Source organism: Chiloscyllium plagiosum, unplaced genomic scaffold (assembly GCF_037043375.1).
Source record: "Chiloscyllium plagiosum isolate Xiang-an unplaced genomic scaffold, Cpla_swu_hap1 HiC_scaffold_19, whole genome shotgun sequence".
NCBI classification, from domain to species: domain Eukaryota; kingdom Metazoa; phylum Chordata; class Chondrichthyes; order Orectolobiformes; family Hemiscylliidae; genus Chiloscyllium; species Chiloscyllium plagiosum.
This window is the reverse complement of record NW_028270157.1, coordinates 57,484,555-57,499,040: the sequence shown is the minus strand read 5'-3', so window position 1 is coordinate 57,499,040 and position 14,486 is coordinate 57,484,555. Positions and strand designations below refer to the sequence as shown.

The 14,486-nt window shown below is 45.1% G+C and overlaps 1 pseudogene; it reads left to right on the top strand.

Annotated features, from left to right (window-relative positions):
- The first annotated feature begins 910 nt into the window (after positions 1-910).
- Positions 911-13,840, top strand: LOC148146786 (uncharacterized; annotated as a pseudogene).
- The last annotated feature ends 646 nt before the right edge of the window (positions 13,841-14,486 follow it).

Genomic DNA, 14,486 nt, shown 5'->3' with positions numbered 1-14,486 from the left:
GCAGACCGCAACCTATTCTCATTCATATTCCTGTTACTTCTCACAGCCATCATACACCTTAGTCCCACATGTTCTGTGAACTGCTACAGCAAATACTGTAGCTAATCCCTCATAGTTTCACTGTTTCTAACATCCAACCTGGTGCAGATTGTTCCCCACTTTTCTGCATATCCTCGACCTCATAAAAAGGTGAGCCATTTGTACAAGAATGTGCACAAGTTGTACATAAACACAAAAGAGTGGGGGACGACAGGCTTACAACAAGTAAAACAAAAACTGAGGCAGTATTCGTGTGACTCAAATACCAAAGAAGCCTGTCAACAACGGTAAAGAGAATAAATGGTTGTGTATATAGACAGAGCAAGTGTCATAAAAACAAGGGAGAATGGGAATGGAGCATAATTATCTTTGAAGTGTACTCACTGTTAGTAGTCAGGGGATACAGCAGTCATGTACTGGCAATGACATTAGGGGAACTGTTTTACCCTTTGAATCATTTCGCAGGACTTCACTGGAAAGCCAGATAGGAGCTTGGTTTAATATTTCATCCAAAACATAGCACCTTTGACAATGCAGCTCTCATGCAGTTTTAACTGATGCAATTCTCTCGAGTTGAGTTTGAACCCTTGACCTGAAGAATCAAAAGATGACAGTGCTACCATTGTTCGAAAGTTGATGCCTGTTCTGATAAATGGTCATTTTTATTTGTGAGCAAGCCCACTCACAGCATGGTAAAAGGAAACTATTTTAGGTTATTGACAGCTTCTATAAATAGAATGAGGATTTTTTTTTTGTCTGGAGCATTGCAATAACAGGGAAAATAAAACTGGAGCTAGAATGGCTGAAATATTCTGATTTCATGACATGTTAACTACAGGCCCACTTAATTCTGTATGTTATGCTCACCAAAATGAGACAAAGTTTCAATCCACAAAAAGATTATGGACAAGCTGTCAGGTAAAGTGATGATGTTGATGAACAAGGATTACAATGTAGTCAATTGATATTTATCACTGCAGTCTCTGCGCATTGCCAGACAAAGTGGCTAATGTCATGGAAATATGAGCAAAGCTATTGAAACCATTCTGGTCGCTTGCTAACAAATCTGTTCTTAAATTATAATTCCCTTTCTATATATGTATGATTCTTTTAACATTGCAAAGCAAACCTCCTCCACTGAACCATGTGTGTACAATGCACCTACAGTCAGAGCCATGTTACCACCAGAGATATTGCAGAGCAGACCACTGGCATTCAGAAACAATGGCAGACTCTTTATTCTATTGCTGTGACCCCAACTTCTTGATTCACAGTCAAGGAAAGCATTTTCTCAGCTTTTACCCTGCCAAGACGCTTAGGAATTTTATAAATTACAATTGAATCATGTCTCATTTTCCTAAACCCTAGGGACTGTACACCTAGTATCCTCAAACTTTCATCATAAATCATTCTCTTCATCCCAGCAATCAGTTTAGTGGATCATTGGTTGTGCTACCTATAGGCAATAATGACCTTCCTTAAGTAAGGAGACCAAACCTGCACACTGTAATTCAGGGGCGGCATCACCATTACCCTGTACGGATCGATAAGTACGTTTTGTTATTTTACAGAAAATAATATTGACCAGAGTACTTGAGTAGTATACTAGATTTGTAAACATCCAATTGAACCAACAAAATATCCTACCAGAAAGAGAGCATTTTGCTAGCTCTAGCTATTTTCATCAATGGTCTTCCCTCCATCACAGTAATTTAGATACTTGCTGATGTTAGCATAGTGTCCAGTTGCTTCTACACCACCTCAGGTAATGAAGCAATATTACTTAAAACCAGCATGGTGGCTCAGTGGTTAGCACTGCTGCCTCACAGTGCCAGAGCCCGGGTTCAATTCCAGTCTCAAGCGATTGTCTGTGGGGAATTTGCACATTCTCCCTGTGTCTTTGTGGGTTTTCTCTGGGTGCTCTGGTTTCCTCCCACAGTCCAAAGATGTGCAGGTTAGGTGAATTAGCCATGCTAAATTGCCCATAGTGTTAGGTGCATTAGTCAGGGATCAATATAGGGGTCTGAGTGGGATACTCTTTGGAAGGTTGGTGTGGACTTGTTGGCTGAATGGCCTGTTTCCATACTGTAGGGAATCTAATCCAACATCTGTGATGATGTGTTGAACACTGCACATTGAAAAGATGTAGACATCCGGATGATAAGCCCATCCCTAATTGCCTTTGTAAAGGTACAGGGGTGAACTACATTCTTGAAAGGAAGTGGCTTGCTAGGCCATTTCGAAAGCAGTTAAGAGACAACCATTCTGCTATGGTTCTGGAGTAACACATAAAGACTTCACATTTCCTTCACTAAAGGTCACTATTGGACCTCATGGGGTTTGAGGAAAACCTAGTTGTTTCATTTCATCATTACTGCAACCAGCTTTTTACTCTAGATTTATTCAATGAATTGAATTAAAATTTTTCAGCTGTTTTGGTAGGATTGAACTACTTAATCGTAACATAATCACTATACTGTATAATTAAGCATTGAAGAGTACAGAAAGTATCCAACTCTTTAATTGGTTGATAGTTTCAACATTTTTTTTAAAAATCATTTTGTGGCATGTGGACGTCGCATTTATTGCCCCTCCCTTGCTGCCCCTGGGAAGGTGGTGGTGAGCTGTCTCTTGATTTGCTGCAGTCCACCTGCTGTGGGTTAACCGCACAATACCATTAGGGAGGGAATTCCAGGATTTGGACCCAGTGATAATGAAGGAACGGCAATATGTTTCCAAGTCAGGATAGTGAATGGATTGGAAGGGAACTTGAAGTTTATGGTATTCCCAAATATCCGCTGCCCTTCTCCTTCTAGATGGAAGTGATCGTGAGTTTGGAAGTTGCTGTCCAAGGACCTTTGGTGAATTTCTGCAGTGCATCTTGAGGATAGTACACACTGCTGCTACTGAACATCGGTGGTGGATGTTTGTGGATGTGGTGCCAGTCAAGGGGGCTACTTTGTCCCAGATAGTTTCGAGCTGCTTGAGTGTTGTTGGGGCTGCACTCATCCAGACAGGTGGGGAGTATTCCATCACACTCCTGACTTAAAGCCTGTCTACTATCTACAAGGCATAAGGAGTGAGGAGGTAAGTTGCTCACCGCAGTGTTCTCGCCTCTGCCCTGCTGTTGTAACCACTGTGTTTATGTGGTGAGTCCAGTTGAGTTTCTAATCCATGATCACTCCCAGGATGTTAATAGTGGGAGATTCAGTGATGGTGATGCCATGGAATGTCAAGGGGCAGTGGTTAGACTGTCTCTTATTGGTGATGGTCACAGCCTGCCATTTGTGTGCTGCAAATGTTACTTGCCACTTGTAAGCCCAAGGCTGGATTTTGTCCAGATTTTGATGTGTTTAGACATGGATTTCTTTAGTAGCTCAGGAATTCTGACCATGGTGCAGTCATACGCAAACATTCCCACTTCTGACCTTATGTTGGAGGGAAGGTCATTGATGAAGCAGCTGAAGATGGTTGGGCCTATGACACTACCCTGAGGAACTCTTTCAGAGACAGCCTGGAGCAGTTGTAACATATTGTATTATCACAGGGTTTTTATTGGGTTTTCTTTATCACTGCCCTGCTTTCTCTCCTTAACCTCTTTCTCCAGATATGGTCCCCTGCATATATTCATAGTCGCCCTTTAATCTTGTCATCTCCAGAGCCTCTCTTCTCATATCAGTTCAATCGCAGATAAGGTAATGTCTGCTCACTCCCCATTGAGACCCCACTTCTCCACCTGTCCTTGGATGCACACGTTGCCTAGTCATTTACAACGACAAGTTCATGATCCAAACTGCCCAGCTATGGCCCTTTGTACGCCATAATATTTCTGTAGCAAGCAATCTGTTCATCCACACTCTCGCCACCACCTTTGAAGCCCTCGTTGCCAATCAGACTTCTTATCTCTACTCCCTTAAGTTCAGACGACTGAGTCTTGAATATTTATGGCATTAATTTGGTTTATCCTTTCATTGCCAGATCTGGCTGGACCACCTACACATCATCGTGTGATATCCTTCCAAAACTGCTCATTATTCCAGGGTCATCCTGGAATGTAAAGATGTTGTTGACCTTCTTCAGTGAAAAATGTCTTCCTAAATCTCTCTGCGCCTCCTCCTTCCTCTTCAGTAAAATGCAACAAGTTCAGAAACAGCAGCAGCACTAAGTTTGTGGTCATGTGTTTAACTGTCTTTGCTGCTCCCCCCTCTATCTCTAACCTACCAAGCTAAACTTCTTATAAACTATGTCCAATCGCATTACCCTCTTTTTGCTACCCTTCCGCCTCTTTGTTGTCCATGAGACTGCCTCATATGGCCTTGAACATCAATGTAGACTATCCAATAATCCCAACCTTCCCCCAGTTTAGTGGTCAATGATCCCCTCTAACCAGAATTAGTCATCATCAGCCCTCTCCTCAAAGAAAGAAATAGAGTTAATATTTCCACTCCGATGTGACTTTTCTTCAGAACTGAAAGTAAACTGTTGCTTCATCTGGAAGATGTTTTTGGGGCCTTGGACAGTGAAGAGGGAGGAGGTGAATCGGCAAGTGTTACACTTTCTAGGATTGCATGGGAAGGTAGCATGGGTGAGTGAGGAGGAGTTACGAGTGACTGGAAGTGGACCAGGGTGTTACATAGTAAACTGTTCATACAGAATGCAGTCATTGGAGGAGAAGGAAAGCTGTATTTGGAGGTGGTGCAAAAAGCATAGCATGAGCTTTTGGATGCGGAGGTTAGAGAAATGGAAAGTGAGAACAAGGGGAACTCTTGTTGTTCTGGGTAGGAGATGAAATGATTAGGGCAGAAGTATGTGAGATGGTTTGGACACAGATTAAGGCCCCATCGACCATGGTGAGGGGTGTCCTCAGCTCAGGGCTCAGGAAAAAGGAGGTCAAGTCAGAGACAGCCCTGTAGAAAGTGTCATCAACTGAATGGATGAGATGGAAACAGAATGGATCAGAATCCTTGCAGGAAGCACCATGTGAGCAGGTGTAGGCATGATAACTGTAGAAGTCAGTGGGTTTGTAATGCATAGTTGTGGACAGTCTATCCTCAGAAATTGAAGGAAAGGGAAAAGTCAGAGATGGACCAGGTGAAGGTGAAAGAAGGATAGAAATTGGAAGCAAAACTGATGATTTTTCGAATTCCAGCCAAGAGCAGGAGACAGCATTGAAAACATCCTCAAAGTATCAGAGAAAGAGTTGAGGATGGGAGTCCAACTAAGATTGGAACAAGGAATGCTCCGCACAGGACACAATGAGACTGGAATAGCTGAGACCCATGTGGATGCACATTTGACTTGAGCAAATTAGATGAGTTAAAGGAGAAGTTGTTCAAAGAAAGAACAAGTCCGGCCAGATGAGGTTCTTTGTTTTTTGAGTGTCTGGGCATACGGGAGGCTCAACAAGGGGTGAACAAGTGAGAAAGGCAGCTGAGGAGCAGAGACACTTAACAGGGAGAAGGATTGATCCCAGTCCTAATGGACAAAGTTTGATAAGATGGCAGAGCTTGAGTTACAAAAAGGAGCAAAAAGAAAGCGAGTGAGATTGTAAAAGTCCTGGGAAGTGAATGGTCATGGGTGGTCTGATTACTGATGTGTTTGTGTTTCCCATTTTCACGTCTTCATTCCCAATAATGTTGAAGCACTATTTTTCAAATGCACACAAGATGGTGGATGAGTCATTTTCAGTTCAAAAAGCTTAGTTCATTCTGAGCTAAGAAATAAAAATAGTTTACCAAAAATTGTTTGGAATTACATCAGACTGAAAAATAGATCTTTTACAAAAGCATCAATTACAATATATAAATCCTGAGTTTAAAAACGCTGCTTTTCACCACATTTTTTTTGTCAGGTTTTGAAGTGGAGGGAGTGCTGCTGAACTAGCGCAGTAGATGTTTACAAGCTGCTCCAGTTCCACCATTGTCTTTTGAACACAATAGTTCCACAAATTTCTTTTGTTCAAACTTTTTCAAAGGAATGATCCAAGGACAACAAAATACTGAGTTTAACTCAGGATCACAGAGGCCCAGTGATTAGTGCTTCAGCCTCACAGCGCCAGGGACCTGGGTTCAAATCCAGCCTCTGGCAACTGTCTATGTGGGTTTCCTCCGGGTGCTCCAGTTTCCTCCCATAGGCTAAAGATGTACAGGTTAGGCGGATTGACTATGCTAAAATGTCTTGTAGTGTGCAGGCTAGGTGGATTAGCCCTGGGAAATGCAGGGTTGTAGGAATAGGGTGGGGTCTTTGCTATGATCAATAGATTCCAAAGCTATTATAATAAAAGGCCACTGCTCTGGGAGCCGATGAGGTTCCAGCCAGATGAGGTTCCAGCCAAATGACAGTCCTAGAAATAACTGATGTTCAGTGGTGAGATCAGGATCGAGTGGTAGAAGACAGAGAATTAATGCTCTGCAAGGTATAGGTCAGCACTGCCCCTATCAACCAGTTTGATGACAAGGTAGGGTCAGATCTGAGGTACTGGAATGCAGTAACTCTAGAGAAAAACAGTTTAGAGTAGGTGTGAGGAGCAGAAAAATTAAAGTCAGAAGTCATACAAAACCAGGTTATAGTCCAGCAGATTTATTTGAAGTCACAAGCTTTCAGAGTGTTGCTCCTTCATCAGGTGAAGTGGTGCTTGTCCACCTCAGTCCAACATCAATCAGCACCTTTACATCAGAGAAATTAAGGCAGCTGATGTTACATCAGAAGCTCATTATTATCCTCTTTTGTTGTGATCCTTCAGTCTTTGAAATGGTTAACCACATTCTGTCAAGTATCTCTCCTCCATCGGACAAATTGATGGGACAGCCATTTCCTGGCTTCATTGTTATGCACTGATAGCCTGAGAATCTCCTCCAATGGTTTCTCTTCTTGCTTCCACACTGTTTATCTTATTAGATAAAATGAAAGATCCTCGCCATCCCTAAAACTGTTTGCTTCCACCTCTATAATGTTGCTCATCTTCAGATTGCCTCAGTTCATCTGTTACTGATACATCATGTTTCTGTGTCTTGTCACAACTAGAGGAGCGCTATCCTAGATGGTCACCTATCTTCCACTCTCCATAAACTTGAGCTCGTCAAAAACTATACCCGAGCTCTTGCCAAATCATTTCACCCATCAAGTTTGTGCTTGTTGGCTTCCATATCTGCCACAAATTCACCTGCACATCCACACACATCATCTATTGCATCCGCTGCACCCGGTGTGGCCTCCTCTATATTGGGGAGACAGGCCGCCTACTTGCGGAACACCTCTGGGACACCCGGACCAACCAACCCAATCACCCCGTAGCCCAACACTTTAACTCCCCCTCCCACTCGACCAAGGACATGCAGGTCCTTGGACTCCTCCATTGCCAGACCATGGCAACACGACTGTTAGAGGAAGAGCACCTCATCTTCTGCCTGGGAACCCTCCAACCAAAAGGGATGAACTCAGATTTCTCCAGTTTTCTCATTTCCCCTCCCCCCACCTTGTCTCAGTCAAATCCCTCGAACTCAGCACCGCCTTCCTAACCTGCAATCTTCTTCCTGACCTCTCCGCCCCCACCCCACTCCAGCCTATCACCCTCACCTTGACCTCCCTCCACCTAATCGCATTTCTAAAGCCCCTCCCTCAAGTCCCTCCTCCCTACCTTTTATCTTAGCCTGCTGGACACATTTTCCTCATTCCTGAAGAAGGGCTTATGCCCGAAACGTCGATTCTCCTGTTCCTTGGATGCTGCCTAACCTGCTGCGCTTTTCCAGCAACACATTTTCAGCCCTAATTCTCATACCATGAAGCATAGGAGCACAAGTAGGCCATTTGGCCCATCGTGTTTGCTCTGCCATACAGTGAGATTATGGCTGATCTGATAATCCTCAACTCCAATCTCCGGCCTTAGCCCCATAACTTTTGATTCCCTTACTGATCTGAAATTTGTCTATCTCAGCCTTGAATGTACCTAAGGACCCGACCTTGACAGTCCTCTGTAGTAAGGAATTCCATAGATTCACTACCCTCTGAGCGAAGATCGATTCTTTTCATCTCTGTCTTAAATGGGTGACCCCTCACTCTAAGCTTATTCCCTCTGGTCCTAGAATGTTCCACAGAGACAATAATCTCCACATCTACCATGTCAAGCCACCGATGAATCATATGTTTCAATAAGGTTTTCTCTCATTGACCAAATGAGAGTTCCAATGATTATAGCAGCTCAGTGGTTAGCACTGTTGCCTCACAGGGACCTGGGTTCAATTCCAGCATCAGGCGACTGTCTGTGTGAAGTTTGCACATTCTCCCCGTGTCTGTGTGGGTTTCCTCTGGATGCTCCAGTTTTCTCCCACAGTCCAAAGATGTGCAGGTTAGGTAAATTGGCCATGCTAAATTGCCCGTAGTATTCAGGAATGTGTAGGTTAGGTGCATTAGTCAGGGGTAAATATAGAGAAATAGGGTAGGGGAATGGGTCTGGGTGGGATACTTTTTGTGGGGGTCACTGTGGACTCGGGCCAAATGGCCTGTTTCCATACTGTAGGGGGTTCTATGAGTACAAACCCAACTTACTCAACTTCTCATAAGAAAATCTGTCCATACATCTTACACCCTCCATTCTTTGCCTCCAATGTGCATACTTTAGATAAGAGGACCAAAACAGTTTGTAGTATTCCACCTGCCATCTCATCAGTGGCTTGTATAATTATAACAAGATCTCCCTATTATTATACTCCATTCCCTTTGAAATACAGGCTAGTGTTCTACTTGCCTTCCCAATTACTTGCTGAATGTAGATGCAATGTTTTTGTGATTCATGGATGAGGATCCATCTGCAAATTCCTTGTTGCTGCAGATTTTGGCAGAGTTTTCCCATTTGATGTAATGTTCAGCACGTTTATTCTTCCTGCATAACCTCTCAGTTTCCCACATTATATTTTGTGCACCAGGTTTTTTGCCAACTAACTTAACCTGTTTGTATCTCTATAAACTCCTTGTGTCATCCTCACTACTTGCCTTCCCATATATTTCTGTGCCATCTACAAACTTGGCAACAGTCCATTCACTTTCATCATCCAAGTAATTAATGTTTATTGTAAATAATGGTGGCCTGATCCCTGTGGCACTCCACTATTTACAGGTTGTTATTATCCAAAGCTTGTGGTCAATTAGTTAGCCAATCCTCTATCCATGCTAATACCCTACCTCCAACACTATAGGCTCTTATCTTATTAAGAGGCTTATGTGTGGTACCTTACCAAATGCATTTTGGAAATCCAAATAGGTTACATCAATTGGTTCCCCTTTATCCACCCTACTTCTTAAAATCTCAAGTAACTATTATAAATATGTCAAGCATGATTTCTCCATACTGACTGTGCTTGATCATATTATGTATTTCTAAATGCTGTGCTATTACATCCATATAATAGATTCTTCATACTTTCCCAATTATAATTGTTAAGTCAACTGCCTATAATTACCTGTTTTTGACGGACTTCCTTTTAAAATAATTGTGTTACAGTGGCATAGATTTTGTTTCAATCTATGGATTCTTGGAAAACTATTACCAGTGCATCCACTACCTTTCTCCCCCTCTACATCTCTTTCTCCTCTCAGATGCTTGTTAAGTTATACCTTTTTACTCAAGCTATTTGTCATCTCACCAGCTCGCCACCACCTTCTGAAAGGCAACTAGGGATGGGTAACACATGCTGGCCAGCCAGCTAAAGATCAAACCCTCTCAAAATATATGAAGAAGGTAACCTAGACTCTAACATTTTCTTATGTTAAAAGTATGCCAGGGGTTGCATTCCAGATGCAATTCCATTGGTCAAACTGCTGGTCTTAAAGCAAAACACACTTCATTCATACATTATAGTTAAAATAGAGATAAAATAAAAATAAAAGATTGTCTTAACTGTAACTATCAAATTCTAAAAAAACACTACTAATAAACAGCCCCTAAACACAGACGAAAAGTGTGGTGCTGTAAAAGCACAGCAGGTCAGGCAGTATCCAAGGAGCAGGTGAGTCAACATTTTGGGCTAAACACACCCTTGGCAAAAAGGCAGAGCGCCGCGGGGAGAAAGGAGGGCAGCACCCCCCAACTGGGAAATGACAAACCCGCTGAGGTGACTGGTAAAGCCCACCCCCCATCTGCTGAGAGCCAGGAGGTACCCACTGACCCACAGCTCCAGGTAACTGGGAGCCGCAAACTGCTGGCAGCTCCACTGTCAGATGCTGAACTGGACTGTGCAGACCCTGGTCCCAGCCTGATGACATCAGAGTGGGGAAATGACCCCAGCGAGGAGCCGGACCACTACCTCAGCCCCGCAAAGGTCCAACAGTTCACTTTCACTACAGGGATGCATACAGCCATCTCAGAGACAGGACCATCGGCAAACAGACATTGGTAACTTTATACACTGTAAATGGGGTGTTCAAATTGCCAGTATTAACTTGCGTATCGTGAAATCTACGCGATGCATTTCTACATTGGCTAGGAAGACCAATGTTAAAGCTGATGTCCTGTTTCTGGGAGTGTGGGATACCACACCTCAACCACTACAGAAGATGGTCAAGCTTGTGGGCCCATGGGCTGTCAGTTTAGTTGGGGGGGGACGATAACTGCTCCTCAGGCCTGGGTATCCTGCTGTGAGGAGGCAATTTCACCATCTCCGAGGTTAAGGAAGTGGTGGGTGGGTGCCGCCTCGTCACTGATGTCATGTACAGGAATGCTCCCCTGAGACTGATTAATGTGTACGCCCCAGTGGGTAAGAGTGAACGGTTGGCCGTCCTGCAGCAGCTTCCACTGGTACTGGCTACGTCCAGGCCAGTCATTCTGGCCGTAGACTTCAACCGCATCATGCAGATGGACGATCCGGTGGGGGTCAGTAAACTGGACGCCATGTCCAGAGCCCTGATGGAAATAGTAAAAGATGCCAAGCTGTATGACATCTTCAGCTCCTTTGTAGACAGAGCGCAGCATAGATACACCTGGTCACGGGCAGATTGGTTCACCCACTCAAGGATAGTTTACCTGTTTGTGTCCTAAACATTTTCGGTTAGATCCACCGATGTCAAGCCAGTGTTCTTTTCTGACCGATGCCTCCTGCTGGCCGACTGTCACCTACAGGATGGGCAGCAGGCTGGTAAGGGAACGTGAAAGCTGATCACCAAGTTGTTGACCCCGGGAAACATTGAGGACTCAAGAGGGACTACGCAGGTTGGAGAATCGTGAAGCCCCTCTTTGAATCTCCAGTGGACTGGTGGGAAACAGTAAAAGGGAACATCAAGAGGTTCTTCATCCTCAAAGGTGTTCAGGAGGTGAGAGAGAGGCAGGGAAAACTGTCCCAACTCCAGGAAAGTGTGCAGAACCTGCTCCTGCTGCAGACATTGGGGGTCGATGTCACAGAGGAGCTCCAGGAGGTGAAAGGCCAGCGAGCCTTGCTCTTTGCCTCCGAGGCCTCCAAGATAATCTTCCGGTCCAGGGTCCGCTCGGTGGAGCAGGACGAGACATGCTCATGTTTCTTCTTCCAGAAGGTGCACAAAGAGAGCTCCGTGCTCAGCAGCCTGAAGGAAGAAGATGGCTCGGTAACGTCATCTCAGGCTGACATCGTGAGGATCAGCAAATCCTTCTATGCCAGTCTGTATGATTCGAAGCCAACTGATAGCACGGCCTCCCAGTCGTTCCTGTCCTCTATCACGGAGGTCTTAGACAACAGAACATGGGAGAGGCTGGACCAGCCGCTATCTCTGGATGAGCTGACCAAGGCCCTCGAGTCCTTCGAAAAGTATAAAACTCCCAGAAGCAACGGCTTATTGATCGAGTTCTATTCTGCTCTGTGAGACTTGATTGGCCAGGACCTGCTGGAGGTGTATGTCAGTATGCTTCTGGCAGGTACCATGAGTGAATCCATGAGGAAAGGCATCATCACCCTCATCTACAAGCAGAAGGGGGAGAGGGAGGACATTAGAAAATTGGCGACCAATCTCATTGTTAAATGTAGATTGCAAAATCTTGTCAAAGGTCATCGCCAACCGGGTCAGATCTGCTCTGGGGTCGGTGATTCACCCTGACCAAACCTGTCCTGTACTGGGCAGGAAGATCGCTGAGAGTCTTGCACTCCTCAGGGATACGATTGCTTACGTGCAGGACAGGGGGGATGGACACCTGCCTCATCAGCCTAGACCAGGAAAAAGCCTTTGACAGACTATCGCACATCTACATGAGAGATGTTCTCTCCAAAATGGAATTTGGGGACCTGCAATTGGATCCAACTGCTCTACACCAACATTGGCAGTGCAGTCTCAATCAATGGGTGGGTATCAAACAGTTTCCCAGTCAGACCTGGAGTTAGGTAGGGCTGCCCTTGCTCTCCCTGCCTTGTTTGTGTGCTACATAGAGCCATTTGCCAAGTCCATCAGGAAGGATGCGAGCCTGAGAGGGGTGACTATTCCTGGCAGCGGGGGCCTACAGGTTAAGGCCTCCCTGTACGTGGATGATGTCACCATTTTCTGCTCGGATCCGCTGTCCGTGCACAGACTCATGTGCATCTGCAACCAGTTCAAACAGGCCGCCGGAGCCATGGTAAACCGAGGCAAGAGCAAGGCCATGCTCTTCAGGAACTGGGCTGACCAATCCCCTATCCCCTTCACCGTCAGGACCAACCACCTGAAGGTGCTGGGTACTTGGTTCAGAGGGGCTAAGGCATGTGCCAAGACTTGGAGGAAGCGTATCAGTAAAGTGAGGCAGAAACTGGGCAGATGGAAGCAACGGTCGCTCTCCATCACGGGTAAAAACCTGGTCATCAGATGTGAGGTACTGTCAATGTTGTTATATGTGGCATAGGTCTGGCCTATTCTCAGAACCTGTGCCGCTGCAGTCACCCGGGCCATCTTCCACTTCAAGTAGAGATCTAAGATGGACTGGGTCTGAAGGGACATAATGTATAAAGATCTAGGCAACAGGGAAAAAACACACCCAATGCGAGCCGCACTCTGATGGCCACCTTTGTGTGTGGCTGCATCAAGCTGAGCATGGATCCCCGGTACACAAACACCAAGTGTCACTACGTACTGAGATTCTACCTGTCCCCGGTGTTGCGAAGGATGGGCCTGGCCTCGCTGCCACAAAATGCTCCAAGTAATTGGACCGTTCCGTATCACCTGTCGTTCGTGGAGAAATTTATGAAGAAAAATACCTTTGACCACAAGTCCATCAGGAAGTGGTCAGCACGTAGTGTCCTTGAGACCCTTCGGGAAAAGGAGAGGGCGGGATCCTGTTGAGCAGTTCACTGGTCAGACTGTCAAAGTCATTTGGCAGAATGCCTCATCGCCAGAACTTTCCAACAAGCACCAAGACATGACTTGGCTGGTGGTGAGAAGGGCTCTGTCTGTGAGATCCTTTATGCACGCCCGGTCTCTCTGCCGCACCGCACGCTGCCCTCGAAGCGGCTGCAGGGGGGACGAGACTGTCACACACCTCCTTCTGGAATGTGCATTCGCAAAGGAAGTCTGGAAAGAAATGCTGTGGTGATTGTTGAGGTTCATCCCAAGCAGTTCCATGACGCGGGACTCAGTGTTCTACTGGCTGTTCCCCGGGACACATACTGAGACGAACATCAACTGTGCCTGGAGGATCATCAACTTGATGAAAGATGCCCTTTGGTCTGCCCAAAACCTGTTGGTCTTCCAGCTGAAGGAGTTGACCCCGACTGAATGTTGCAGACTGTCACATTCTAAGGTCCAGGACTACATGTTGAGGGACGTGTTGAAGCTTGGGGCAGCTGCCGCCAAGGCATGGTGGGGAAAGACCACCATGTAAGGTTTGCCTGCTGAAGAAGAATGGGGGGGGGGGGGCCCACTCTGTAATTGGGCTCCGCTGACACCTTAGCTAAACGCCTGGGTGGTTTACATACAGACTTGTATAGACAAATGATTCAGTCTGATCTAGGTATGGAAAGACATGCAATGTATACAGATGAATGGCAATACCAACTGTCCAGATATCAAAATATGTTGATGAATAAAGTATATTTTTGAAATAAAAAAAGACAAGTGGGGTAAATACATTGTCTCACATGCAAATCTAGCAGGAGGAAGAGAATCCCAGCTTTTAGCTGTAACAGAGAGAGGAATAAGAGCTTCCACATCCAGCTTCAAGATCCCAGCCATTGCAGAGAGTAAAACTAAAATCCTGGTTCTGTGGGAACTTAACTCCACCCATTCAGGCTGCTTCTATTGTTCCAACTTAAAGCAGAAACCCAAGGCGTCACAAGCTGTTATTGGCTTTGAGCAGATTGCTCTGAATCTCTCTCTCAACCTTACTTCATCAAAAATAAAGATCAAAATACACCTCTTAAAGCCATAGTATCATCACAGTCTTTATCTGGATCATTATCTAAATTGTGCTTGATAATTCTGAAGAACAGTCTCTGGACCAGATTTATCTCTACAGATACTGCCAGACC